This window comes from Cervus canadensis, chromosome 5 (assembly GCF_019320065.1).
Source record: "Cervus canadensis isolate Bull #8, Minnesota chromosome 5, ASM1932006v1, whole genome shotgun sequence".
Lineage (NCBI taxonomy): Eukaryota > Metazoa > Chordata > Mammalia > Artiodactyla > Cervidae > Cervus > Cervus canadensis.
The window spans coordinates 31094454-31120436 of record NC_057390.1 but is presented as its reverse complement, the minus strand read 5'-3'; the positions used below and the strand labels follow the sequence as shown (position 1 = coordinate 31120436).

The following is a 25983-nucleotide window of genomic DNA, read 5'->3' as shown; positions in this document are numbered from 1 at the left end:
AAGAAATCAATCTTCAAAAGTCATCAGTCTTGAAGTCTGTGTGCTGTCATGTTTGTTTTCATGACTTTTTTATTTAAGCATAACGGGACCACAGTCTTGACTCGAAGCATATTTCAAACCAAATTATAATTGCAGAACCTCACAGTCTAGATTTACTGGTAAATTCATAGGTGGCATGGGAGGGTTGTTTAGTGGTGTGGGCAAACGCCTTCACCTGTCCAACCTCTTTACATATTTCCAATTAAAAACTCTACTACAGCTTCAAAGGCTTCCCTGATAGCTCAGTTGGTAAAGAATCCACCTGCAATGCAGGAGACCCCGGTTTGGTTCCTGGATCAGGAAGATCCATTGGAGAAAGGATAGGCTACCCACTCTAGTATTCTTGGGCTTCCCTTGTGGCTCAGCTGGTAAAGAATCCACCTGCAATGCAGGAGACCTGGGTTTGATCCCTGGATTGGGAAGATTCCCTCGAGAAGGAAAAGTCTACCCACTCCAGTATCCTGGCCTGGAGAATTCAATGGGCTGTGTAGTTCATGGGTTCGCAAAGTGTCAGACACAACTGAGTGACTTTCACTTTCACTACAGCTTCAAAGACAGTGCTGTCCCAGTCAGTCATCCAGGGAAAGGATTTTTCTTATAATGAAAAGCTACTGTATATACAAAATATATAATACTGTGTATATATAATAAAGAATGTATATGACTAAGACTATGACTTCAGAACACTACTATTTTATTGTGAAATCAAAAATTTTACATAGAATTTTGATATTTTTGGAAGCTCCTTATTTTGGAGTTATAGAGATATAGCCCCAAAAATTGATTCTCAGTGACCCATGTGTGGACAACCTACATAATGGATTATATTGCATGACTAGATGTGTTTTCTAGACCACTTAACCTCCCATGGGCTGAAAAATCATTGTGTTCAATCATGTGCTGTGACTTCTTTCAATTAGCTCATTTAGATTTGAGTGGATTGCCTATCCATTGGGTTTATAGTAGGAGAACAGTATTTTCAGAGTTGAATGTAGTGTATGTATGTGTCTGCTTCAAAACACTGCTAAATATTTAGCTGATACATAATAGGTTTCAAGAAGACATATGAAAAACTAGAAATTTGGGGGTAATAAGCTACTCTTGAATTTGCCTAGAGTTTTCTTATGCCTTCAAGAAGTATACCATCTCTTTCCAGAATGCTTAAAATTATAATTTATAAGCAATTACTAAGCACTACTTCAGTGTTTTTTTGTTCATTTAGTAGTTAAGATGTGAAAAAATATCTACTGATTGATTGATCTATACTAGAACTCCCTGGTAACTCAAATGGTAAAGAATCTACCTGCAATGCGGGAAACCTGGATTCGATCCCTGTGTTGGGAAGATCCCCTGCAGAAGGGGACAGCTACCCACTCCAGTGTTCTGGCCTGGAAAATTCCATGAACAGAGGAGCCTGGCAGGCTACAGTCCATGGGGTCGCAAAGAGTCAGACATGACTGAGCAACTTTCACTTTACTTCACTTCATACCAGAACTCTGCTTAATATCAAGGGTGACTCAAAGGAAAGTAAGATCATTTCTAACTTGAAAGTCCAGCTGAAGAGAAAAGACCAACACATATAAAACTAGAGGAGTACTGAAGGCTGAACAATTTTACCCTATCGTCTCAAATAATGAACACATTTTTGCTGAGCATCTATTACACACTTCATGGTAGTTTGGAGAAAGGAGTGTTCACTGTGAGCTAAGCAGGTACACTGATGTTTTTCTGCTGCATCTTCTCTGAATTTGTTTGAGCAGCCTGAGTTAGACAGAATGAAGTCTAATTCAGTGGGCTACACATCATGTAACACCAGTACCAGCCTCTGAAGTGGTGTTTAAGGCACTGAGGGTGTTGGAGTATAAAGCAAGATCCCAAGTAGCTTGTCTCAAAATCAGTCGAGGTGACTGTTTCCTGTTCTACATCTTCTCAGGATAGCATATTGATTTCGTAAAAGCCAGTTTTCATGTTTTATGAATAATAAAAATAATATAAAATGTGTACAAATTTTTAGTTAAAAATCACCTGTATATAGAGTATATCTGTTTTTCTTAATTTGTTAAAATTATGAATTGCTGCTAAAAGTTTTCCTTTAAAAAATAAGAAATTGATTTCCTTTTACTGGTGGGATGACCTAAAATATTAAGTCATTTTTCCAATAGTAATTAAACACCAGATTAAGTATAAACATCTCAGGCCGCTAGGGTATAAATGAGTGTAACTGTAAGTTACTCCGGCAATAATTTTCAGTATGCTTAATTTTACTTCTTTGACTCTCTTTTCGAAGGGCCCCCACCAAAAGAAAATAGAACATGGGTGGGAATAGGCAGAAAGCAAAGGTCTGGTGTAGATTGGAGCAATTTTGAATAAGTGATAATTATGTAAATAGACTACTCTGTTACTGAGTTACCATCAATACTATCACTTTCTCAGTAAGTAGTTTAAAATATAATGAATAATTAATGGAAAACTTGATGAACCATTCATTAGAACTGACTGAAATAATAACCTTGGGTATAAAATATCAAAATGAATTGTTTTGATTATTTTTCAAAATCTCAAGCTAGAGACAGTAAGCTCAGGTGACTGGAGTCATGCGAAAAAGTTGCATGAGATTCCTGTCTTCCTAGCTGTTCAGATAGCCTATTACTTGACTTTAGTTGCAGTAAATGTGGTCATTTTAAACAGGAGATTGCTGATGCAAGAACAAACTAAACACTAACTTTAACCCCTCTCTTACTGTCTTAACAATTCTCTAAATGATGCACCAACCCTTTGTACTTCTTTAGAAAGAGGGTTGAGGGTTTAAAATGATGAGATGAAGTAAAAATGTATATGCTCAGTTTGTTTGAAAGTCTATAGTGTAAGATCATTTCTAAAAATGCCATTCAAATGAGGATAATACATATTTTGTGTCTGTAAATACTGCAAAAGTAAAAAATTCATAGGTTACTTTTTTATGGTTGTAATTGTATTCTTTTCCTTTATGAGTGCATCTGTATCTGTTTTCAAAGATAATTTTTATAAACATCAGTTTTACCAACTTACATATAAGTTGATCAGATCAGTATGATTGCTTTATATTTTAGTTTTGAAATAAATTATTTAATTTGCAATTATTTAAATTTATAGAAATGTTATAATAATATTTAAAGAGAGGTCACTCTTCATCCAGCTTCCCCTAACATTAGCATCTTACATAAGCATTGTACTTCTGTCAATGCTGAGAAATTAACATTCAATATGCCCTCTGAGAATTTTTTAGAATTTTTGTGTCATACATGCCACTGAGTGACATCAAACGACTTTTGGAAAATTTGACATCAATTGGTTTTATTTCCACAGATACCTAAGAGATTTCTTCCCACTGGGCTACCCAGAATTTCTACTAAGAAACTTTCAGTCAAATATTTTAGGAGGAAAACAATTTCTTTTCTTCCCACCCTTGTCAGTGTCAGCTTTATTTTGAAGTTGGTCACAGACTCTCTTTTTCTTTCTCAGTTTCCTTGAGAAATTTTACCATTCTCAGCAGAGAGCACTCTCCTGAATTTTAGATCTATTCTTACTGCTGCCTCTGGTTTCCCCGGTGGCTCAGATGGTGAAGAATCTGCCTGCAATGCAGGAGACCCAGATTTGACCCCTGGGTGGAGAAGCTCCCCTGGATAAGGGAATGGCTACCCGCTCCAGTGTTCTTGCCTGGAGAATTCCATGGATAGAAGGGCATGGCGGGCTATAGTACATAGGGTCGCAGAGTCGGGCACGACTGAGTGACTGACATTTATAGCTGCCACTAAACTAACTAAAGTGAAGTCGCTCAGTCATGTCTGACTCTTTGCGACCCCATGGACTGTAGCCTACTATGCTCCTCCATCCATGGGATTTTCCAGGCAAGAGTACTGGGCTGGGTTGCCATTTCCTTCTCCAGGGGATCTTCCCGACCCAGGGATTGAACCCCAGTGTCCTACATTGTAGGCAGACGCTTTACCGTCTGAGCCACCAGGCTGCCCCAGTTCACTGCAAATTCAACATGTCCCTTGGTGAATAGGCTATTTTTTGGAGTTTATACAATTTTAAAGCATTTTACTTTAATAGGTTTATGTAAAGACATTATATTAGAGAAAGTTTTACTGCTACTGTGTGGTGAAAAACTATTTAAATTTCTGATACTTGATTTCCCCATTTGTAAGATGAGGAGTTTGTAGCTCTAATACTTTATGATTTTAGAGTGTGAATAATTGTGAATTTCATTTAAAAGAAAAACTTTTTAAAGAAAAGTGGCTTTAAAGTATAGGCTGCTTTTCATTTTGTTGAGTCATCTCCCCTGAATTTTTAGAGGAATCTGCATCTGGAGCTTTCTTATGAAATGTTCATTTTGAAACTAGTAGGAGAGTAATTCCAGTCATGGCTAGCATTAATTATAGGGAAATCTCCTTTTCCATTTCCATAGTGAAGAATATAGAGGCTTCTTAGCATTCTGTGTGCAAGGCCTGTAAATTTCAGATAATTATCGGTTTGGAATCCTTAAAACTAACAATAGGAAATGCTATAGAAGGAACAACATCTTTTCATTTTGGCATCATCTTGACAAATGAGGGAAATTTTTGCAGTATGTGCATCACAAAAACAAGCAACTCTGTGAAAACAAGGGAAAAGTGGCCTGTACTGCCTGTTTTCTCCTTGTGTTCCAAAACCTTCACCTTTGCTAAGAGATCTTGAAATTATTTCAGATCTATTTTTCATACATTGAATACCAAAAGAGCTAAATTATTCATTGTGAGTGAAAATATTTATTACCATGTGTCAAGAAACTCTGATTCCCTTTCTGGTATTCCTAGTAAGAACCCTGTGGTGTAAAATTACGGGCTGAATCTGCTAAGTAATTACCTACATGAATGCTGTACCTACCATGTGTATTTTTAGGCTTTATATCAATAAATGTTTCATGAAGTGCTGTATACACTGGACTAAAATTCCTTCATCCCCAAATCAGTTTTAAAATCTTCTCTAAGAGAACAAGGTACAATGAGGCTTCTAATGAAAGTGGTAAAGAAAGAGGTAACAAGCAATCAACAGCACAGTCTGCAAAAAATTCTCATCACCAATAAAGATTTATGAAAAATAAATTTAATCAGTGCCAATGACATCCTCAGAGAACAAGACTTTGTAAGCATTTTTCTATAAATGTGAAGAAGAAAGTGGGTCTATATTGAGAACAAAAGGTTAAATGTGTAGGGCAAATAATTTTTATGGGTGTTCATAATTTAGCTATAAAAACTTATATAGTTTGTGAATGTCTATAGCAGTTGGAAATATTTAGCAGAGCAGTATTTGTAGACATAGGAAATGATATTAAAACTTTGACACAGTATTAAGATTTAATTTATAGAAGTTATAATGATTTCATTTTTATTTTTTTTTCTATTTCTTATCAGCATTTAAACCCAGACAGGATTTAATGGATGCTCTGGGAAACCAGCATTTTGGAGTACAAATTGTTATGTGTAGGAGAGACTTAGCTTTTAACGAAATCTTATAATGATAGATTTGACTTCCAGAACACAGTTAACTTGAAACATTTCAATGGTAAAGCATTACCTGGATGCTCAGGATGCATTGTGGTGATAGGGAGAGCAAAGAGGGATGAAATGTTTTGCAGGATGGTAACCCCTCACTTCTCACTAGCTTTTTCTGTTAACGAAATGTGAAGGCCTGGATCCTGTTACAGCAGCTTTGAAACATGTTCACCACCCATGGTCTTCCCTGGCGGCTCAGATGGTAAAAATATCTGCCTTCAATGCGGGAGATCTGGGCTCAGTCCCTGAGTTGGGAAGATCCCCTGGAGAAGGGAATGACTACCCACTCCAGTATTCTGGCCTGGAGAATTCTGTGGACAGAGGAGCCTGGTGGGCTACAGTTCATGGGGTCGCAAAGAATCAGACAGGCTGAGCGACTTTCACTTTGACCACCCTTAATGTCTTTTTTTTTTTTCTTTCAATTGGAATATAATCGCTTTACAATGTGTTAGTTTCTGCCGTACAATGAGGTGAATCAGCTATATTATATGTATATATGTATCCCTTCTTCCTGAACCTCCCACCTTACCGCCCCCTATCTCACCCACTTGGGTCATCACAGAGCACCGAGGTGAGCTTCCTGTTCTTTAGAGTAGGCTCCCACTAGGTATTTCTTTTACACATGGTCGTGTGTTTTTGTCAATCCTAATCTCCCAATCTGTCCCACCCTCCCCTTCCCGCCATGTTTCCTTGCCTGTTCTCTGTGCCTGTGTGTCTATTCCTGCCCTGCAAATAGATTCATCTGTAGCATTTTTCTAGATTCCACATATATGCGTTAATATGTGACATTTGTTTGTCTATTTCTGACTTACTTCATACTGTATAACAGACTCTAAGTCCAGTATCTTTCTTGGCTAATTATCAGGATTGTCAACTTTAAAAAAAAAAAAAAAAGCACACCATGAGAACTGTGAGTTTCGCTTTTATTCAGGGACTTACCAAGGACTAGAGCCAAGGGACTGCCTCTCAGATAGCTCTGAGAAATTGCTCCAAAGAGGTAGGTCAGTATATACGAGTTAGGTGAAGGGATATAGGCAGTCAAGCATACATCTCAGTAGAAGGTTGCTGCTAGTCATGAGGAGTAGATATTCTCAATCCATGGTTTTCATGATTTTTTGATTATGGGAAGATGCAAAAATCTGTATTCAGAAGTTTTTTTCCTGGAAATGTGTAAATTTCTGATGGCCTGTTCTGCTAGTTTTCCCAGAGCACAGAATGCCTTACTCCTGATCTCTGCCCTAAATTATTTTCACAGTGTACCCATAGGTCAGAAACTGCAGTGGCTAATGACTCAATTCTTGTAGAACCAGGTAGTGAGTGACATTTCTTAGGTGGCAGGAGTAGCTCTTCTACCATTTTAAATTTATAGTAACCGGTAGAATTAACTCTGGGAGAAGTATATTTGAGTTCTAAAGGATTTTTAACAGGTAACTCACCTTTCTTTGCCTTTTTAAATTAAGATGACTGAGAAATGCCTATGTGTGTTTTGCCTTGTATCATTTGGTGAAAGATGTTCAAGGACAGGAAAATCTTCTAGGCACTTTTCCTGTTCTGTGTCTTAAGCTCTGGTGTTTAAGAGAAGTGAAATCTTTGCTGCCACAAGAAAGCTAAAGACTCACTTTAATTGGCTAGTCCTGGAGTAGAGGTTATTTGATGGATTAATTTACTTTGACTTGTAAATTTTATAATTCTTCATTTCTTCCAAATTTTTTTCTGGAATTTTGAAACTCAAGACCTATTTTATATCTCACTGGTGAGACTTTAGTCCTGCTTTCTAAGTCTGAAATACCTCTGTTATTGGTCTTATCTGTAAAATGAACTGAGATTCCTCTGTGCTGTGCTTAGTCATATACAACTCTTTGTGACCCCATGGACTATAGCCTGCCAGGCTCCTCTGTCCATGGGGATTCTCCAGGCAAGAATACTGGAGTGGGTTGCCATGCCCTCCTCCAGGGGATCTTCCCAATTAACCCTGGAATTGAACCCAGGTCTCCCACATTGCAGGCATATTCTTTAGCAGCTGAGCTACCAGGGAAGCCTCGAGATTCCCCTGCCACTCTGAAACATACATAAGGGAAGCGTTTTCTTACCTTTACCCTTTCCTTCTGTTCACTCTTTTCTTTATAGTTTCCTGCTTGCTTTGTCTCTTTTCACCTACTTTACCTCTTACAGAAGTCAGCTATGGGCATCTATTTTGCTTTCTTTTGTCCCATTTGTGAAACTTAAGAATCAAACTTTGACCAACATATAGATACAAAATCGCTAAGACAATGGCCATTATTTTTAGACCTCATGAAGTTCAAAAGAATCCACTGGATTCTGTGGCATTGAAAGGAAATGTATTGAGCACAGTCTAATTTTAGATGAATAGGATTCCACAGGGTTTTAGGAATAGAAAGCAAGATTATTCATCATAGGAGAAAATTATTAAATGGAAACTGTAGAATCCTCAGCATATAAATATTAGAAATTCAGTTTTAGTAACTCTCTGATACTTCCTTTAGAATTGTGTTTGTTTTATTCTATTTCTATTTTGTTTTAATTTTCTCTTACGTGAAAGACATGTTGTTGAAATTTTTAATTATTTGGTGTCTTAATCCTTAAGGTTCAGTATTCAAGAATAAATAGCAGAAGGGTTAGTAAAAATGGTGTCACTAGTAACAACCTGTCGTGCGACAATTTCCTTATTCATATCAATGTGAAATAGTCAATATTCTAGCTATTTTTAATATCTATTGATTTATTTGGCTTTACCAGGTCTTAGTTGTGGCCTGCAGGATCTTTTAGCTGTGTCATATGGAATCTGGGGCCTCCCTGATAACTCAATTGGTAAAGAATCCACCTGCAATGCAAGAGACCCCAGTTTGATTCCTGGGTCAGGAAGATCCACTGGAGATGGGATAGGCTATCCACTCCAGTATTCTTGGGCTTCCCTTGTGGCTCAGCTGGTAAAGAATACAGCTGCAATGCGGGAGACCTGGGTTAATCCCTGAATTGAGAAGATTCCCTGGAGAAGGGAAAGGCTACCCACTCCAGTATTTTGGCTTGGAGAATTCCATGGATTATATAGTCCACAGGGTCACAGAGATCAGACACTACTGAGTAACTTTCACTTCATCGGATCTAGTTCCCTGTCCAGGCATCAAAGCCAGACCCCTGCATTGGGAACATGCAGTCTTAGCCACTGGACCAGTGGGCAAGTTTCACTAACTAGCTTGAAACCACTAGTTGTTTTAGGTAAAAAAGTTGTCACATTTAGCTGAAAGGTGGATTGTTTGGAACCAATGAATTTCACTTTATTGGTAAAGCATCAGGCCCTGTATGGACATGAACTTGGGCAAACTCCAGGAGATGGTGAGGGACAGGGAAGCCTGGCATGCTACAACCCACGGGGTTGCAGAGTTGGATACGACTTGGCAACTGAACAATAACAACAGCAACAGGCCCTGTGTGTGGCATTTATATTTGATGGTTAACAAGACATTTCATGAAATCAGATTATTATATTTATGTATGCATGCATGTATTATATATTTTAAAGCATTTTTTGAAATAATTATAGATTCACAGATAGTTGCAAAGAAAGATACAGGAGGTTCTCTACACCCTTTATCCAGTTTCCCCCCATGTTACATCTTATATAACTATAGTTCAATAGCAAAACCAGAATGTAAATCATGGAATTTATTCAGATTTCACCAGATATACCTGCATTCGTGTGTGTGTGCATGTGGGTCTGTATAGTTCTATGCAGTTTTATCACATGTGTAACTTATATCCACCACCAAAATCAAGAAACTTATCTGTACCAGAAGGTTCTCTTGTGTTACCCTTGATAGTTACACTTTAAAGGGACCGGAGGAGGCATCTACTCTAACCTACTTATATTGGAATGGAGAGTGATTTGTGTCAAGTCAGTGGGTTAGAAAATGATTGAGCTCAGAAAGTGGTGCCTGTCCAAGACTAGTTTCAGGCATCCCATCTTACAATCTCAATTTTATAAAGTAGGCAGTTTTTCTGCAAGTTGGAAGATAAAAGAATTGAAGCAAACACAAATTTCAAAGCAATTGTGTTTATCACAAATCTGGATTTAAAAAAGAATTGTATTACTGGCTGTGTAATGGGTTAAGGGGACATTAACTATCAATGTAAGCCTTAGATTGATACTTCAGATAAAGCGTGTATATGTTGGAGGTAATCTGGGTTGCTTCACAGGGACTCAACATGGTTATAAGAAGGAGAAGATAGAAAAGGATCCCCAGAGATTTAGCTACAGATTGTGTAGCCTGTACTCTCCACCCAAAGAACTGAATGTCTGTTCCCTTCTGTTCCACACAAATGCACCAGATAATTTAAGAATTCTTTTCACTTTCCAGCTTGCCATTTTACTTTGTTACCTCTTATAAAGCTATTTTGTTGAGACTGGGGGGGATTTGGGGTTTTAGGGTGGTCACAGCATGTGATTTGACCCTCTCACCTATTCCATATCCACTTTGGAACCATTTTAGATGCTACTCACCTTGGGAATGAATCTGGTTATAGAAGAGTAGAACAGAAGTCACATGGAAAGAGTGGAGGATCAAAGACTTTTATACGATATCAGCATCAGAGAAATTAGAGATGTAAAAGACTCATTAGCTGATTTGCCCTATTTCCATGGAAATTGCAGTGAACATTTTTCAAAGACCTAATCTATTTTTGTTTAGAATAAATGGCAACTCAATGTAGATTCTTGTTAGAGCTCGAAACTGCTGATTGTTGTGTTTTCTGGGTTGTTTTTCTTTTTAGATCTACTTGACAGTTTGCATAGCTAATTATTGTGTTCTCATTTGTTTAATTCCAGCACCGCTGTAGGCTTTTTAGAATGGGGGAGGGGGGAAAGCACTACCATAGTTTCACAGTGTATCAGGGAGCTGTTAAATCGAGGAGTGTGAACAGCAGAGAGAGGGGGGGAGAGAGAGAGAGAGAGAGAGTGTGTGTGTGTGTGTGTGTGTGTGTGTTACTGAGTCCAAACTCGTTCTGCTTGCTGCACACTAGACCAATAAATCCAGGAGACAAGGTGTTGAGGCAAGGAACATGACTTCATTCAAAAGCCAGCTGACTGAGAAGATGGCAGTTTCTCAAAGTAACGAAGTTGTTGGGGTCTGCATGCTGATTTCTTTTATAGAGTCAGAGAGAGAGAAGCAATTAGGAACTAGAGTCCAAAGGCAGAATAGAGAGCAAGAGGCAGTGGGGAAATAAAGAGAAAGGGTCCTCAGTCTTGCAAAACATCTCCAGAAATGGCCAGCCTTTGGAAAGGGTGTGTTAATCTCTTCTTTTTATTGTAGCTATTCATAGGTGGGCAGGGTCTGATTCTCTCTCGTTGAGGTGAACAAAGGCACTTTAGTTTATAGTCAGGCCGAGGGGCAGAGTCCTCTGAAGCAGGCTATTAGGTATGATTCTAATAACAAAAGCAATGAAAAGCAAGTCAAAGAGTTTCCAACTTGGAGTCAGAATAGGCTTCTTCTCTGCAAAGTGTGTGTGTGTTTTGGAAGATGGGTCAAAGTAAAGTAGTAAAGTGAATTTTAAATAACTGCCAGACTTTGATAGCTAATAACATTTTTGTGAAGGTTTTGTCACTAACTGAATGTATGTCCTTTGTGGTCTTATTTTATATAGGGCACTTTGTATCCTGATGGATCCTTTGCAAAAGTTTTCGCTAGGAAAACTAAAAACTATATACTCTTAGAAATCCATTTCTTTTTTTCCTGGTGACTGAATCTTTTTATTATTGGCTTAGTTTTCATAGTGCCACTTTAGATGGAAAAAGTCTTGTAATTTGAAGAGAATTTGTTAAGAATTATTTCTTATATCAGTAGCATTTAAACTTTACAATGTTAGTGTTCTGTAGGTTCCATTTATGGCAGGAAAATGGTTTTTTTTTTCCAAAAATTACTGCTTTTATTACCAATGAATCATGAGTTCTTTGTGAAGGTTTTGGAATTCAGAAGCATAAGATGAACCATTTAAGAACAATTAAGATACTGATAGCTCAAATAAGACGCATTTACTTCTTTTGTATGCTTTTTTGTTTTTGGTAGTGGTAGCGTTGCTTAGGGGTGGAGGGCATTTGATAGAGACTTGAATTACACACTTTAATCTTTTCAGCATTATCGGATGGGATCTTTTTAAAAAGCAATTCCTCCACATTTCACTAGAATGAAAATTTGCTTAAACTGAACATCCCTAAATAATTATCATGCTTCTTATAGGGATACATCCATTTTGAAGAAGAAATTAATGTGAAATTCAGTAGAATAATTTTAAAGCTATTTCATATTGGGAGTGCACCTCTTTGTAACTGGCATAAATGATATTGTTGAATTTATGTATACAGCTTTACTTAAAGCAGCTAAACTGATGAGACTGGCTAGTTAAGAGTAGGTAATAAATAACTAGATCGCCACACTTGCATAAATAGCTAGATAGATACAAAGATAGAGAAATAGATATATAGACAGAATTTTTGTGGTTTCTGGTTGCTATAAGCAACAGAGACAGTTATTTCTAAACCTTTCAGGACCCAATGAATGGCAAACATTGTGTGCCTAGTGATTTGAATTTCCACGTATGAACTCGGTTGAAAGCTTGAGAGTTAAGATGAAACTCATACACAATCTTGCAAGCCATCGCCATGGCAACACACTTAAAATTTCAAGGTCTATCTCTCTTGAGTTTGCACCTGCAGTTAGCTTATTGTGAAACAAAAAGGCTTTCCAACCTGAAAATACTTTGGAATGGTTGGAAGTATGTTTTTAAATAAAGTGGAGTTTAAAAGTTGAAAAACAAAATAGAACATTCAGGGAGAAAGTACAGTTGTATTCTTCATGCAATATTTAACTATCTTCTGCTCCTATTTCACAGTGTTATTCTAGGCAAAGGCAAATGTGGATAGTCAACCTATTGTGGTTGTTAGGATGTTGGGGTTTTACCCTCTCAAATGACAAATGTGCTGCCTCCCGGTAGGCTAGAGGTAACCTACCTGCTGTGTTAGTCACTCCGTCATATCTGATTCTTTGTGACCGCATAGACTGTAGTCACGAGGCTCCTCTGTCCATGAAATTCTCCAAGCAGGAATACTGGAGTTGGGAACCATTCCCTTCTCCATGGAATTCTTCCAACCCAGGGATCAGACCTGGGTCTCCTGCATTGCAGACAGATTCTTTACTGTCTGAGTCACCGGCTGTACTTCAAACATACCTGCATGCCTTATGTAATAACACAGGTGAGAAGAGCTAAGATTTATTTACTGTTCAGTATGCCCCATATTGACAAAAAATTAACAAGTCAAAAAAGATTTGAAAAAATACATGGAGAATTTTATTTGCATCAAATTTGAGGATTATAACCACAGAAAGGCATTTCAGAAAGTTCTGAGTACTGTTCTGTTGATTAGAAATCAAGGCACAGTTATGTAAGTTTTTTGAGACATAGATCTGTACATCAAATGACATATTAATGACTTTTTACATAATCCATATCTAAGTGGCATCTAGGTAGGTCATGTGACCCATTAGAAGATCAAGAAGAAATGCTATTATTTAAGGGGTTGCCTTGTTGAGGCTAGGAGAATGTTACTCTTTATGGTTGAGTGGGCATTTTTCCTGATAATGGAGGTTTGGTCAATGCATAATGCTGATACACAAAGCACAGTTTGGGGAGGGAGGAGGCCAAAGGTCAGAGAAGATGTTTTGTTTAAATTTCTCATGCCTTACCATAAAAATATAGGTTTTATTTCTCAACCAGGAATAGTGCTAAGTACTTCATTGATCATGATTTTCTTAATTTTTACAACTACACCACCAGGGTTAGTACTGCATTCCTCCCATTTTATAGATGAGAGGTTAAGTGAGTCACCCAAGTTCTAACAACACTAGACTTAAACTCAGGTCTAACTCCAGTATTCATGCACAGAGTCATGAATGTCTCAGGTCTAACTCCAGTATTCATGCACAGAGTCATTCATGTCTCGAGTCACTGCGAGACAGTATACTAGCACACCTCAATTTGTCAAGTGAAAGCCTGGATGTGGGAAGCAAGAAAAGTAGCTCCACCAGAGAGCGTGTCTCTCTCCACCCTAAGTGTATCCACTCTAGGATGCACTAAATGAATCACTGACTCTGTATATACAGTTGAACCCTTGCATGTCAGCATCAGGTTCCACCTATAAATACAAGCCAGCATACCCCTGCTCCATCTTTCAGCTAGCGAGGTGGTCAGAGATAGTAAGGCAGTCTCTTCCTTCTTACGTTGCACATGCCCCTCCCTGCAAACTCAAACCAAGGAGGCTTGGCTTCTGTTTGACTAAACTCTAGGGCGGGGGAAAAAAGATTGAGGAGTTTGGAGTCTAGTTCCAATAGAATTTCTTGGGATTAATGAAGTAAGAAAAACTATTTTGAGAATTATCACAGTAAAAATATTACTGGGTACTCACTTACCAATAAATGCACTGCCTTCAGAAGGAACTTTGCGTTTTGAGGCAGCTAAGTCTTGCATATTTTAAGCCATAAACCTTGACTCTGAAGCACCTGGACTTTCTTGGTTGAGGGCTTCTCTGACACTATTTCTAAGATAGTTAGAAAAGGTTGATTATCTGATTATCTAGATTTTCTTCTCAAAGCAGACATGAAAGAGCAAATTTGAAGACAGAAAGGGCATCTTTAAAACCTGACAGTGATAGACAAAAGAGAAAATCTAGTTAAGAGTAGGCCTCAGCTAAAACATGGAAGGGTAGTTTGCGGACCTATGGAGCAGGCCAGTGGTACTATTCTCCTTGGCGTCTGAGGTCCTTACTGTGTTATAGGGGGCACTGATGCTCATAACGGTGTTACCAAACCATCAAGAAAAGCTTGTCTTTCAGTTTACATGATGACACTTACGTGCTTCCAAAGTTCTCATAATGAGAAGTGACTTTTTTTTTTGTCAATATAAGGCTTAATTCTTGTCCTTAGTCAGCAGGCATACCAGTAATGAGAATGAAGGTAAGATTAAGGGATTGCAGAGGTGTGTGGGGGAGGAAAAAGGTTCATCCAGGTAGAGAGGCATGATAGCAACTTCCAGGAAACATGTTAGAATTGAAAGGAACTGGTTGTAAATGCAGGATGAGAGAGAGAGAGAAACTATCCAAAAGAGGACATGGCTAGACATTCAGAGATAGAAGGGTTTTACATGTGACCTTTACTTATTACAACATTTTTAAACAAAGAAAAATGTGTGTGAATAGTAGTAAAGAAGGGGTCATTCATGGCAAAACTAAATAAAATTTGTTGTTTAGTCCCTAAGTTGTGTCCAACTCTTTTGGGACCCCACGGACTGTAGCCTGATGGGCTCCTCCTGTCCGTGGAATTCTCCAGGCAAGAATACTGGAGTGGGTAGCCATTTCCTTCTCCAGGGGATCTTTCCGACCCAGGGATGGAACCCATGTGTCCTGAATTGGCTGGCAGGTAATTTACCACTCACTATTGGTGCAGTGATTTGTCACTGCATATCTGACTGTGCCCACTTAGACTTTCCCTCTCTTTACTCTAAGGGAACTGTAAAAAAAATAACTCAAGAGTCCCCAGACTCTGAAACAGTACGATTTGACAAATGCTTGGTTACATCATGCAGCTAGGGAGAAGAGAAGAGAAGCCCCTGGGCCTTTCAATACACTGGCAATATGATGTTTTTTGAGGTGTTTTTAAAAGAGCTCTCAATTCAGTTATGCAATTTGCTCTGTTTATAGGATGTTTAAACATGGATGTGTGTATTTAAGCCAGGAAATTGTACTTAGTTTGTGAAGGGGATGTCTGTGTCTGAATTTCGCAGGCATCGTTGCAGGGAGAGCAAAGCAAGAATGTATACAGGGCCTGCTTTACTATTTACACAGTAAATACTCTCAGTAACATCTTCTGAGTGCCAACCTCTGTGCTCAACAGCTTGCCTATCTAGCCCTAGAGAATTTCATCCTCATAAAAATTCTGCAAAACAGGTGTAAATAATGTCATTTTTACAGAGCAAGAAACTTAAAGAAGCTAGATAAACTTGCCCAACATCATGTAGCTAATAAGTGGTGGAGCTACAGTTTCAGCCTAGTCAATTTAGCTCTGACACTCATGCCCCTTCCATGCTCAGGGGTCAAAGAGAGATTTTCTGCCCCTAGATGGCCTTCATTTATCATACACCTGAAGTTCTCCAAACAATTCTAGGCAGGGAAATCTGGTTGCATGTTATATTCCTTCCTTGCTTAGCCTCTTATTAATCAAAGGTATTCAATAAATGATTGTGAATGGATGAATTAGTGAATAAGTCAATATATGGAAAAATCTATCAAAAGATGTAAATTTCAAGTTGTGCATCCTATGATCACTTATCTGATGGCTGTTCTCAACCAGCCCTTATATTTATGTGATTTATTTCAGGGAAAAGACAAAAGTTACATTCTGTAGTTGGAATTTGAAGGAAAACATTCTAAAGGCATAGCTTCTTTATATTCTAAAGAAAGTATTTACAGGGTAAGACTATTGAAATAGAGTGCAGGGGAGACTGACTTGGGAAAATATTATATAGGAAAAAAACCCAGAATAATGGTCATTTTTTTCCCCACCTTTCTCTAAAGCAAGCTATATCTTATTGCTTTCTCAAAGGAGCAGAGATGCTTCATAAAAGCAGGCAGACCAACTTATTGCAAGACATTTTTAGCTTTTCTTTCCTTCTAACTTTCAGTCATTTTCTCTTTACAGTTAAAGATAATGTCACTTTTCGCTATTTCTCTACCATAAACTTCCAGCCATGAGGTATAATGTAAAAACCAGTTATGAAGTTTCATTGTCACTTCTAGACATGGTAGAAGGCAGATATAATCTTTCAAAAAGTGTGATTTTTGCCACAATTCTCATCTCCCATTCTTAGGAGTTATACTTCTGGAAAATAATCTATACTTTCTCACTCTTATTTTGAGATTTAATGAGCTGTTATAAATAAGCAATTGTGGCAAAAATACACTCAGATGTAGAAAGCTTAGAGAGGATGACCATCAGGAAAAGATTATTTGAAATGATTCTACCAATTCAAGTGTCACATATAATATTTCTTCTATTTTTAAAGATGAATTCTTCACTCAACTTTATTAATTCTATTTTCACAATCATAATTATTTTCATCAAGTGCTGATATTGAAATTGCAGGTGGTTAAAGAAGCCAATTTTAGAGTATGATAAGATTTTTTTCCATCTTTATTGAGGTATAATTGACAAAATTGTTTAAGGTATATGAGTTGATGTTTTGATATCCATTGTGAATTAACCATTACAGTCAATGGTGATGACATTTTAAATCTACTGTATTGAACCATGATGAATGTAATAGGTGTTCAAGGGCTATAATCATAGAAAAAAATCCTGTCCCACAGAAATATATAAAATAAGATAAAACATATAGCTAGGCAGTTCAAAAACTTTTAGATTTAAAAACAATTTGGAAAGGCACAGACCTCTACTGTTCTAATGCACTAAGAAAGTATTGTTCAGTGTCTTACAAAAGTTAATCCTCATATTTTTAATCCATCTAGGGAACATGACTATGGGCAATGTTATGTTACAGCTATAAATACTGATGCAACCACTGCAATAAGAAGCATTGTGATGCAAGTATCACACTTAGAATGAGTCTCCTCTTCTTCTCCCCTCAGCTCCCCTCCCTATTTCTTCTTCTGCCTCTGTTTCTCTATCTCTCCTTTAATTAGCAGTATTCTCTAAGTGACCTCTTTTTCTTATTTTCTGTTCATTTATTTGCTCTAGACATAATAGGGCATGAGTCAGAGTCAGCTCAATTGTCACAATCTTCTAAGTCCCAGAAAAGTGAATGAGAAGGAGAGTTTCAAGGGAGCCCCAGTAGCCCTGCATCTGTACGGTAACTCCCTCAAAGCTCTGACCTGGAGAACAAGAAATGATAGAACTAGACGTGGACTGGCACTGCCCATCTTGTAGGTTACCAGTGAGATTGAAACTTGTGTACTCAGCAAGCGGTGCTGAGGTAAATCACATCCCTATATAAAAAGGATCTTCCCAAGAATTAGCAGCCTTTATATGAAGGGCCATTTGGAGTGCGAGATACAGATCTTATTTGAATAACTGAGAGGACAAAACGATTTCATGACATAAAAATGAAATATATTCAGTTAAGTGGATATTTGGCTGCCTTCCTTAACCACTTCCCAGAACAGTTCTTCATATTGTCATGTGAGGAAGAAAAATAACTCTGTATTAGTTGTAATAATAGCATATAAACAGTGCTTTGTGAGAACTTTCATATTTATAAAGTGTTTTCACACATTTCAAAATGGATCCCCATAATATCCCTATGAGATAGATAAGTTATTTTGTCATACACAAATGATTGTATATACATTTTTCCACATGTATTTATAATATATATACACATATATATATATTTACATATATAAAGTACATATTCTTATGTACTCTTGCAAACACAGAAACCTTTTCAAGATGGTAATACTACTTATAAAACCCAGATTGAGACTTTATATATTTTATATTATTGATCAGCATGCAACGAAGTAAACTGAAGTGGTCCAACAGTTACATATTCCAAACATGTATTAAGGAACCAAAGTAAGTACACATCATGAGTGAAATAGTCAAATTTGGAAGCTTGGAGGTCCAGTTTAACTATAACCAGCAAGGACTCCATCTTCTTAGTTCATGAACACAATAACTTTGTAACATTTAAGCCAGACCACATTTACTCTTAATCTCTCTGCTAGAAGCACTCATAGAGATGCTGCTCAGGTACTAGCTAAGATATTGGTATACAACCTTGCAGATATACAACAAATGGGTAAAAAAACAAACCAGAAAACCAGCTGTCAATTATATCAACATTATTTCCAACCACATTCCTATTTCTTGCTGTCGCATGCTTCAAGCATTGTGTGGGATGGAAGTTCTTATTTATTTCCAGGTTAAAGCTCTATCAAGGGAGCTTTTCTCATGGTCCTGCCCTGCAAGGAAAGAGGTGTTCTAGATGACTAGCTGCCTGTGACTCCTTCTATACCTTGACTTTAAACCTCTAATTCTAGGGGTATGATATAAATGAGACTGTCCCGATCAGTGAATACATATTTAGATTGCAACTGGAGGAAACAACCAGTATTATTAACAAATGGTCACTTCCACTTATTTATTCCTAAGATGTAATGAGATAATTTGACAAAACCCTAATGATGGTCATGTGAGAGAGACAAAGATGAATATCTCATTACCACTTATGTTGTGAAAACAGAAGTTAATAGGAGAGACTGGAAGTTTTCATCAGTGGATTAATGAGAAGAGAGACAGAGAGTCCACTGAGTTAATTTTGTAGCCAGTGTGGCCAGCAATGTTCTAAGTCAAGGGGAAAAATAGGAAAAGATTCAGTACATTTTCCTTCTGTCCCCAAGAATTTAGTTATGCATATATATGCAGAGATGAGAGTCCAGATGTTTAAAGTCTTTAAAAAAGTAAGTTAAGCAAAGATTAACACAAGTAAAGAACTTTCTGGGTTTACTCCATTTCAGAGCAACATTGTTCTATCAGTATTGTTCTATCAATATTTGAATTTGTGTAAGTGGAGTAACAATTAAACTCTAGTATTCATTTTATTCCTTTTTTAGTGCCACTTCATGTGCTGCCATATCAAGTGATGCAATAGACGTGGATATGTCTCCTAGTACCCGTGTGGGCTCTTTATGATACGCTTAATGGTTACTTATGTAAAATCCAATACTTCCCTTTCCCACCTTTTAATTTACCTTAAATTTTATTTCATTTTGTATCTTTTTAATCACATCAAACCCTTTAAGAAACAAAATGGTTTGAGATGGATGGATAAATGAGTAGATAACTGGATGAGTAATGAGTGGAAGGATAGAAATCACCTGGAATGACAGTCAGCCAACATCTACTGGGAATCAGAATTATTTCATAGTCTTGCTATTCGTTTGCAGTATGATTGGGATCAAACAAAGAGACTTAGTTTTCTAGCTTCAGTTTCCTAATATGTAAAATCAAGAACTTGGACTAATGATCACTAGTGTCTGACTCAGTCCAAGATATATAACTGCTTGACTAAAGCATGATTCCATTTGCTAGCATGTTAAGCGCCAACAAGGGAAACTTGGATTTGGGGGACATGTAGTTGAAACTATCCATCATAGGCCTTTTACAATTATAAAATGTTTTGGCCTCATTACCAATAAGGATTTTCAGTTCAACCTTTGTAACTAATTAGTCTATTCAGTCATAATAGTTAGACTAAAGTTTCACATTGGCACAGCTCGAAACATAGATTTATACTGTAAACATCTGTCATTATTTATTTAATTTGGAAATGTCCAAATCCATTTCAGAAAGGTCTTTGTTCAAAAACAAAACAAACCAAGAGAAAATGTGTTCAATCACATGCATATTCTAATTTCCCTTTTAGCATCTCCACTCCACTACCAGCATTCTTTGGAGGTCTTACACTCCCAAAATCTAATTCATGGGGATCCAAGAGACTAGATTATTCCAATTCCTTTCTGAAAATTTAAACTTTCCTTTTAACTTTTCCTTTGGCTAGTGCTCCTACTTGCTTTGGCTTACAATGGAAATGAGCATAGAGGTCATCAGTATCTCAAAGAAAGCTAAGAATTATTTTTTTTAAATTTAAAAGATTAACTTCAAACTTCCTGATACCAAGTTTTTATTTTGCAGGGACTTCCCTGGTGACTCAGACAGTAAAGAATCTGCCTGCAATGCAGGAGACCCAGCTTCAATTCCAGGGTTGGGAAGATCCCCTGGAGGAGGGCATGGCAATCCACTCCAGTATTCTTGCCTGAAGAATCCCAGGGACAGAAGGGCCTAGCTGGCTATAGTCCATGGGGTCACAAAGAGTCGGACACAACTGAGCGACTAACACTCTGTTGCATAACTTTGCTAAAATATAATTTTTTTTGTTTCATTAAGCAGGGATTCAGTTCATTTCTTTATCTCATAAGTTCATTTTTCTATGGCATTCTTTCCATATCCCTGTCTTCCCCTTTAGAGTTTTTCCTGTTAGGATGACCAGTATCAAATGCATATAAAAATGCATGTTAGAATGAGTAAGGGATTCGTGGTATCTTTATGTGGTAAGTTTTTCTATCCAGTTTGCTTGCACTGTTCTGAAACCATTGCATACATTTTAAACAGCCAAGAAATTCTGAAGAAAATTGAATGGCTTTCAAGTCTGTCATTTCCAAGAAGACAGCTGATTTATGGTCACTTTTTATAATAACCTAAAGCATCAACTAAGGGAAAAAAATTAAAGAAATGTGAAATCTGGCTGTTTTCAAGGATATTTCAGTTTTTCCCTAAATATTCATGACTGCCAATGTTCAGACATTCAAATTGGGTGAATAAGTCTACAAACGGGTATTTTTTTGGCACTTAACTGTAACACTCAGAGTAATAGTACCTTCACCTGCATTCTGCATAAGCATGTTGTTGGTGAATATTTAATGAAGTAATAGAGATGGGGGCACTCTTACATTTCAATCAAAATAAGCTATTAGATTGATTGTTGTTATTTTTATTAATGAGTGAGTTGTTCCTATGCTTTAGAGTAGAATGGGCACAATCAATTATTTGCAGCTAAGAATCACAACTTAAACCCTCTCAGACAGTAACCATATTTTGTGCCCATCAGAAAATGCTGTGCCCAGATCAGTGACTAATTTGTTGGTGACTAATTGATCTTCATTTTCTTTGTTACTCACATGCTGGAGCTAAAATGGATCCTTCACGTATTGGATCTCAGATTATTTTTATTACTTTTATTAGATTACTGAGCATGGGATTGATATCTTTATGTGGCATCTGCTACTCAAAGAAACAGATGAAAAATAAGAAGCAAAGTTTCACTGAGATGATGGAATATGCAAAGTTTCTAAAGTCCTTCTACATTTTAAATAGGATTAATTAAAATTTCCAATTTTATATATTTCTTTAGTGGTTTGATTTGATCATATTGTTTGGGAATTCTATATATGTCTTACAATTGGGTTTTCTTGTTTTTCATTTTTTTTTTTTTTTGCACTTCTACTTTGGTGAAAACTCTAACTTCCCCCACCTCCTAAAACTTCCTGCCGTGTAGGTTATGGCGATGGTTCAGACCTAGTTTGAGGAGTTTGTGTCGCTAGTTGTGAATCCTGGCTTTTTTTTTTTTTCTGGAAAGTTCACCTAGTGATAAATCTGATAGAAAAAACTGTCAGATTCAGTGCTAAAAGGCAGATATGAATGTTCTCTTCCTTCCCGAGCAGCTTCATGTAAACAGAAGTATCAGCCAGAACAAGTGTCCATCAGTCAAATACATCACATATTAGGTGGCACTTTACTCAATCAGTTGTCTCAGTCAGCTTAGTCTAAGTGTCCATCACAGCTGTGAGAGATTAGACTAAATACTGTTGCAATGAGGGCGCACCATTGCTCAAAACAATTAATTTTTATGTTGTATTTGGATGTATAGCTGAAAAGACTGCTGCTGTGTTTTGTTTTATTTTGTTTTGTTTTTTCCTCTCCCCTACCTGCACGCTGCATAGCATGTGGGATCTTAGTTCCCTGACCAGGGATCAAAACCATAAACATGCCTCCTGCGTTGGGAGAATGGAGTCTTAGCCACTGAACCAGCAGGGAAGTCCCCTACTGTTGCTGGTTAGAAATAAAGTTTCCATTGAAATTTTAGAGTAAATCAAGAATTTCTTTGCGGGTATCGAATTCATAGTGGACGTGTTTATACAGTTTAAGTGTGCTCCTTTTCTTACAAAGCAGATTTGTCCTGGTGGAGTTTTCTTGTAGGTGTTTCCATTAGAATGTTTCAGTCTTCAGCAAAGCTGTTTACCATGAGGGATAAAGTCTATCAATGCCATTCTAAGCAAGGATATAATATTATAGACTAAGTTTATCTATCCTCTCATCATATCTTCTTACCACACAGATATGCAACTGTGCTATATTCAAAAAAGTAAATATGCCACAAATTCCATCATTAAATTTGGTGATAGGCAAAAAGTCTCTCTGCAGAACAAAAATACATCAGTGTTTCTCTACTTTCTAACCCACTGAATGGTCACTACCTAATAACCCTGGACATTAAATAAATTAATGTTGATTTAGTATGTAAAATAAACTAAAAATCAGCCACCTCCTGATTTTTCTCATGTCTTACTGTACATTAAAAACTTCCTTTCGCTCCCATTCTGAGTACATTTTCCTCCCCTATCCCAGGTTGGTATTGATCCGTAAAACCTATGAATTAAGTTTCAGTGCCTTTAATTCTTGAATTGTGTACAAGTCATTTTTTCCCTAAAGGTAAAGAAACATAAAGTAGTTTTAGCAGACATTTCGAACAAGTACGGACATTGGCCATGAACATATCCAGACCACTCTGAATTAAGGAAGATCAGCATGCGCTTTGACCTATGGGTGGTTAAATACACAGTTAAGGACACTTATCTAAATGAATGGTTATGAAAAGCCAAGGCCTTTGCTTGATCACTATTCTGTCTTCTTCAGCAGGTTGTCTCTTTTCTGGAAAAGGTTATAAACATCAGGGAAAAGTATATTGAAGAATAGAATTGATTAATGTGACATATTTGAGTTTCTTCTACCTCTCTTCAATAGCATGTCATAGGGAGATAGTTCCAAACAAAGTAAATTAAATTTAAATTACACAGCTTTGGCTAGAAAAGTGTTTAGTTAATTCAGCCCCTGGAATGAAATTTGATTTTCCTCCCTACACTTGAGCCACTTCCTGATTTTTCATACAGTGATGATTTCTATCAAGGCATCTATTGATTTGAGATCTTTTATTCACAAGACTGTTGCTGGATTTTAACTTCTGAGAGAAAAATATGAAATAAGTGTATTGTTTATATCAGGGAAAGTACACTAAAAACTAAAATATAGTTGTACAATAGGGTTATATTTGTACAGTGACATTTTTTCTACTGTAAAGGGTTATAGAAGGTACTATTTATTCTATGACATCTTTTGTCATTTTAGGGACTGTGATTTGTGAAAGATAACACTGAGAACATTCTGACACTTTCTGTTTGCTGTGGAATTGTTCCAGAAGGCTGTGGAATGTAAAAAATAGGTCAACTTTTAAAACAAAATTTAACTTGGGCAGCCTAAATAATTTAGTCTGCCTGAAACACTACAGTGAGTTACTCATTTCTTGTCTTTGAATTTCTTTTAGGAAGAAACCTTTATTATTTATTTTTTATGTTTGACTTCTAATTCAGAATTTAAATCTAGGAAGTAAAAGATGGAAACTTAGTTCAACCAAGTATCGATAGAGCTACTCTATTCTTGTATAAAAATTAACAAGAGATGTAAAGTTGAGAATAATTCACATGTGCAACTTCCAGTTTAATATCTAAAATTAAATTATTTATATAGTGCAGAAGCTATTAAATCAGTGCACCATTTGTGAGACAATAATGTTGATACTATCACAACTTTTGTAAATATTTAAAAGGTGGTCGTATTCTAGTTACTTTCCATGTACTAAATTAATCTTTACAACAACAGTGACAGTGCTCTCCAATTTTTTCAGATGAGAAAAACAAGGAACAGAGCAGTTTTTGAGTTTTTAGAGCAGAGGTTCTCAACTTCTGCACTATTATCACTTTGGAAACTTTGGAGTCAGATCTTTCTTTGCTGGGGGCGCTTGCAGTCACATACATTTTAGAATTTTTAGCAGCATCCCTGGTGACCACTCATTCAATGCTAATAGGAGCTCACTTACTCCCACCCTGCACCCAGCTGATACAACTAAAATGTCTCCAGACATTACCAAATGTCTTCCCAGATGGAGGAAGGGAGAGGGGACCACATCACTGCCAGGATGAGAAACACTAGGTTAAAGAATTTGTCCACATCCTGCTCCTCCTCCCCCTCCCCCAACCAAGAACAAAACAAGGTCTCTTTCTGGATTTCATCAATAGAGTTAAAATTCCTCAAGGAAAATGAGAAATTTTTTTCTAACTTGAAATTAATTTTAAAGAGTATCCACTGTAGTTTAAAAAAAAAAAGAGTAGCTTTCCCCTTGAAGTTGGCTTTTGAAAAGCAGATTATCAGTTCTGGGGCGAATTGGAACAATTGACCTGGCAGACCTCTTAATCCAATAACTTGTTATTATCAAGTCAGTTTGTATGTTATCCTGAGAGAAGTGCTTGTGCCAAAAGAAGGATATGTTTTTGCCTTTTAAAGCTCACTTTAATGAAAGATACCTACGTGACTATCACACCAATTGCTGGTGACTATCACTGGCATTAACAGTTACAATTCCAGGAAAACCAGCATTTAAACTTCTTCTTTTAATATGACAGCAGCAAAATAAGTGAATTTGGCCTCCCAACTTAATTGCCAAAAGGAATTAAGAGAAGAATAATGTGAAACCATCTGAAAATACTATTAAAAATACTATATAAAGTTATATTATGAAGCACTAACATCTGAACAAATTCTTTATTCTTAATTAATTAAAGACATTGTACTTGAAACATTTTGAGCCTAATTTTTGTCACAAATATGCATCATCCCTTGTCTCCATTTTTCAAAGTGACACTATTCTCTTAATATTTATATATTTATACTTTACCCTCTATTGGGCTTCCCTGATGGCTCAGAGAATGTATTGCAGATGGCTCCTGCAATACAGGAGACCTGGGTTTGATCCCTGGGTTGGGAAGATCCCCTGGAGAAGGGAATGGCAACCCACTCCAGCATTCTTGCCTGAAGAATCCCTATGAACAGTGGAGCCTGGTGGGCTACAGTCCATGGGGGCGCAAAGAGTCGGACGTTACTGAGTGACTAAGCATGGCACACTACCCTCTATTAGATACTCCCTTAATAAAAATATATTTTATCATATTTCTTATTTTTTCTTTCCCTTAAGACTCCTATTATAATTCTACTTTTCAATAAGGATTTCATCAATATTGCAGTTCTGAGTATTGTCTAAACAGTTATAATCTCTTAATCCTTAACAGATGTAATGAGATATTTTCCTTCTTGTACCTTGAATTTTGTCTGTGTTGCCTTAGCTTTAGCCAAATATGATGCAAACCTTCAGTTTCTATGAAATATCTATGCTGAGTTTACTGCTGCTTATAAGTGACAGTAAAGAATAGCCTTTAATGCTTGTAAATGTGTTGATTATGTGACTAACTGCTAGGATTTACACACTCTGCTTTTTATTACGCTGATGGTTATCTTCTTTGCTGTAAGTGCAATGAAGCAACTAAAATGTCACAAAGAAAACTGTC

At 36.9% G+C, this 25983-nt stretch overlaps 1 protein-coding gene across 22 annotated transcripts in view; it reads left to right on the top strand.

Moving 5' to 3' along the window:
- Positions 1-25983, top strand: part of NRXN1 (neurexin 1) — a 1158814-nt gene that overhangs the window by 1101080 nt on the left and 31751 nt on the right. The window lies entirely within an intron of this gene.